Source organism: Salvelinus sp. IW2-2015, unplaced genomic scaffold, assembly GCF_002910315.2.
Source record: "Salvelinus sp. IW2-2015 unplaced genomic scaffold, ASM291031v2 Un_scaffold3335, whole genome shotgun sequence".
NCBI lineage: Eukaryota > Metazoa > Chordata > Actinopteri > Salmoniformes > Salmonidae > Salvelinus > Salvelinus sp. IW2-2015.
Genome location: NW_019944619.1, coordinates 3,474 through 8,567, shown reverse-complemented (window position 1 = coordinate 8,567; position 5,094 = coordinate 3,474). Strand labels below are relative to the sequence as shown.

At 47.5% G+C, this 5,094-nt stretch overlaps 1 pseudogene; it reads left to right on the top strand.

The window, feature by feature from the left end:
* The window catches only part of LOC112075674 (LIM/homeobox protein Lhx1-like), a 30,253-nt pseudogene extending 26,381 nt beyond the window's left edge, over positions 1-3,872 (top strand).
* Positions 3,873-5,094: the final 1,222 nt, after the last annotated feature.

Sequence of the window (5,094 nt, the reverse complement as noted above, 5' to 3'; positions counted from 1 at the left end):
CTCCCTCCAGTCTGTTTGCAGTGAGATGTGGTGGCTGTGCAGAGGCCATCTCCCCTGCAGAGCTGGTGATGCATGCTGGAGCTGCAGTGTTCCACCTGGCCTGTTTTAGCTGCAGTCTGTGTTCCTGTCTTCTGCGGACTGGAGACTGCTGTGTCCTCAGGGAAGGACGGTTGCTCTGTGCTAGAGACTACAACCAGGAAGTGGACAGACCCACCTCATCAGACTCAGGTACACGTTCTGTGTGTGTTTGTGTGTGTGTGTGTGTGTGTGTGTGTCTATAAACCTCAGAATGGTAATATATGGATTTTTTTCCATTTGTCCTGTCTTGGCAGGTGAAAGTGATGATGAGGAYGAGGAGGAGGAGGAGAAAGGGGATGAGGGCAGTGTGAAGGCTTCAGGCAGACGTGGCGGCGGAGCAGACGACCCTGAACACAAACGACCCAAACGTCCACGCACCATTCTGACCACCCACCAGAGACGGGCCTTCAAAGCATCCTTCGAAGTCTCCTCCAAGCCCTGCCGGAAGGTAGGGCCTAGGTGTACACCAACGGGCTCCTAAAGAGAAAGCAGAAAAGCTGGGGGTGTAGTTTGCACTTTGAAGGGTCCTCAATCAGAATACTCTCCAACAGCTGATTATTGTCTTCATCACAAGGGTCTGAGGTTTGGTAGCTATAGTTAATACACTGTACCGATAAGAGTCATCATGGAAGTGTCCTTATATTAGGATATGTAGACTACAAGGGTCATATCACGTTTACTTCCTCTCTCTCCTTCCCTCTCCTCTTCTCTCCCTCTGTCCCTCTCCTCTTCTCTCCCTCTGTCCCTCTCCTCTTCTCTCCCTCTGTCCCTCTCCTCTTCTCTCCCTCTGTCCCTCTCCTCTTCTCTTCCTCTGTCCCTCTCCTCTTCTCTCCGCTCTGTCGCCTCCTCCTTCTTCTCATCCCTCTGTCCTCTCCTCTTCTCTCCTCTGTCCCTCTCCTCTTCTCGTCCGCTCTGTCCCTCTCCTCTTCTCTGCCCTCCTGGTCCCTCTTCTCTCCCTCTGTCCCTCTCCTCTTCTCTCCCTGTCCCTCTCCTCTTTCTTCCTCTGTCCCTCCCTCTTCTCTCCTCTGTCCTCTCTCTTCTCTCTCCCTCTGTCCCTCTCCTCTTCTCTCCCTCTGTCCCCTTCTCTCCCTCTGTCACTCTCCTTCTCATCCATCTGTCCATCTCCTCTTCTGTCCCCCTGTCCCTCTCCTCCTTTCTCTCCCTCTGTCGCCTCTCGTCTTCTCTCCTCCTTCCCTCTCCTCTTCTCTCCCTCTGTCCCTCTCCTCTTCTCTCCCTCGTCCCTCCCTCTTCTCTCCCTCTGTCCCTTCTCCTCTGTCCTTTCCTTCCTCTCCAAGAGGGAGAACCTTGCAGCGAGACCGTCTGAGCGTAGAGTCTGCAGGTCTGGTCCAAAACCAAAAGCAGCAAGTACAGTAAATGTATGCCGCCTTGCACCCCCCCGCCCCCCACTCCCCCCAAACACACTTGCTACCCCAGATACTTTCATGTGTACCACCATTAATAAGGGAACTCTTCGGCAGTCTCTGTGTCTGCCAAACCTGGAATCAACTCTGTTATCTCCTCCTATTCAGGAAACTGATGACATCTCAACTCATAGATCCTTCCAATAAGGGCTGTATGTTCCTACAGCGCGCACGCGTGTGTGGTTTCTCTCCATAAATATGTTCTTTTCTTCCCTCCACGTATAATAATGTTTCAACTGAGTGAACAGTTCCTATGAAGACTAGGTTTGAGAGAGGGGGGGGGGTGAGCGTGTGGGTGATATGTAAACTATAGATGGTAATAGAACCTATAGTCTGTTTATACTTATGTAACTTAAATATTAATTAAATATGATTATGTTTAGTATTGTATGATGTAACTGTCTATTAATTATAAATATATTTCTCTTATAGTGGATTTAACTTAATATTGTATTAAATTATATTTCTGTTTTATATTGTAGATGTAACTGTAAATATGAGTAATTCAATTATATTATGTTTATATTGTGAATTTAAAACTTAAAATGTAATTCAATATATTTATGTTGATATTGTAAGTAAACTGTATATGTAATTAAATTATATGATTTGCTGTAATAGATATTCGTTAATTGAGACGTATATGTAATTTAAATTAATATTTCTGTATAAAATGTAGACGATATATGAATTAAATAAATTTCTGTTAAATTGTAGACGTTAATGTAAATTAAATAATTAGTTCTGTTGATATTGTAGATGAAAGAAGCACTGGCCAGAAGGCAGCAACAGCAGCCGCAACAAGACAGCAATAAGAACAACGCCAGTCACATTCCCCTGGTAGGTACTGTACCACCCACTAGGTCACAGACGTCAATTCAACGTCAATTCAACGTCTGTTCCCACGTTGTTCCACGTAAATTTACTTGAAAAGTTGGAACGTAAACAACTTTAATCAACCAAGTGTGCCCAATATGAGCAGTCACTGAACACACAACACACACACACACACACACACACATCACACACAACACACAGCACACACACACACACACACGATCACACCAACACCACACACACCACACACACACAACACGACACCACACACACACAACACACACACCAGCACACACACACCACACACACACACCACACACAACAAACACACACACACAACACACACACAACACACAGCGGTAAACTTTATGTAGTGTTGTAATTGTTATATTGTTGATGTTGTTGATTGACCTATCCTTGCATTTCCTGTGCTCCACAGCCGCCCTCCTGTGGGCAGTCTAACCTCTGACCAACCCTCTGAGCTTGTACCACCACACCCCAGCATCAACCACCCCAGGCCTCCAGCAGAGCAGGCCCTGGCCCAGGCCACCTCCTTGGGGTCAGGAATATGACATGGAGCCTTTAGACAGGGACTCACCCCTCCACAGATGCCCGGGACCACAGCACCCTACGGCTAAATACAGCAATACTCCTCTACGATCTACAGGAAAACTGTAGAAGTCAAAGGGCAACAATACACTAATGATGGGCCCCTCCATTCTCTCTCTAACCCACCTCCTCTCTTTCTTCTGCATACCGCCCTCCTCTCTCTCTCCTCTATATATAATATACCCCTTCCTTCTCTCTCTCTCTATATACTATTACCCACTCCTCTCTTTCTCTCTATACCCCCTCCTCTCCTCTCTCCTCTCTCTCTAATAATATATATATATACACTGGCTCAAAAAAATAAAGAACACTTAAAACAACACAATGTAACTTCCATATCAATCACACTTTCGTGAAAATCAAACTGTCCACTTAGAAGGCAACACTGGATACAATAATTTCACATGCTGTTGTGCAAAATGGAATAAGACAAAAGTAAATTATAGCAATAAGCCAGACACCCCCAATAAAGGAATATTCTGCAGGTGTGACCACAGACCACTTCTCATTCCCTAGGGCTTCCGGCTGGATTGTTAGAGTCCACTATTGAAGCTGCGTTGCTCTCAACTCTAGTGTGATGCCATAATAACGGAGGTCTATCAACCCACACAAGTAGGCTCAGCGTAAGTGGCAGCTCATCCAGATCACACAATGCGAGCTGTGGCAAAAGGTTTGCATGTTGCTCATGCGTAGGTGTCGCAGAGCATCGGAGGTCGCTACCCAGGAAGACACCAGGACATCAGGAGACGGGAGGGAGGCCGTAGGAGGCGCAACAACCCAGGCAGCAGTACCGCTACCTCCGCCTTTGACAGGAGGACATCCAAGCCCTGCAAATACCTCCCAGCGGCCAAATTGCACGTGTCTGCCTCAAAACGGTCAAGAAAACAGACCAATGATAGGTGTAATAGAGGCCCGACGTCCACCATGGTGGGTTGTTACATGCCTACACCGTGCAGTACGTTTGGCATTGTGCCAGAAGACACCAAAGATAGCAAATTCGCGCAACTGGCGCCCGCTGCTCTTTCACAGATGAGAAGCAGATCACTGTGAAGCACAGTGAGCACATGATAGTGACAACGTGACAAGTCTGGAACCTCGTGGAGGAACGTTTCTGCTGCCTGCCACCATCCTCCCAAGCATGAACCGTTTGGTGGTGGGTCATCATTGTGTGGGGTGGCATTTCTTTGTGAGCGCACAGCCCTCCATGTGTCGCCAGAGGTAAGCCTGACTGCCAATTAGGTACCAGATGAGATCCTCAGAGCCCTTGTGATACCATATGCTGACACATGCACATTTGTGCGCTGCTGGAGGTAATTTGCAGGTCTCTGGCAGTGCTCCTCCTTGCCAAAGCGACGGTAGCGGTGCTCCTGCTGGTTGTGCCCTCCTACGCCTCCTCCACGTCTCCTGATGTACTGGCCTGTCTCCTGTAACGCCGTCCTGCCTAGACACCTGACGCTGACAGACAACAGCAAAACCTTCTTGCAGCACAGGCTGCATTGAGTGCATCCTGGATGAGTCTGAACCTACCTGAGCACCTTGTGTGGTTGTTAGACTCCGTCTCATCTACCATCTAGAGTGAGAGCACCGCCAGACATATCAAAAGTGACCATAACAATTCAAAGCCAGAGAAGCATAAGGGAAAGCTGAGAAGTGGTCTGTGGTCACCGCACCTGCGAGAGATCACTCTTTCATTGGGAGGTAGGATGGTGTTGGCTAAAATTGCCTTATAATTTCCATCCGTGTTGCTCTATTCCCAATTTGCACAACAGGCATGTGAAATTTATTGTCATCAGTGTTTGCTTCCTAAGTGACAGTTGATTTTCCAGAAGTGTGATTGACTTGAGTTACATTGTGATGTTTAAGTGTTCCTGTTATTTTTGAGGCAGAGTAGTTGTTATATATATCCCACTCCTGCTCATCTCGTCTCTATAAACCCCCTCCCTCTTCCTCTCGTCTATTAATATATATACCACTCCTCTCCTTTCTCTATACCCCTCCTTCCTTCTCTCTATCCCCGCACCCTCTCTCTGATACCCCCTCCTCTTCTCTTCTATAGCGCCGGCGACCCGTCCTCTCTCTCTCTACATTCCCCCTGCACTTTCGTCCTCTCGTGTCTCTACGCCTCTCCCATCATCCTGCTTCTCTCTCT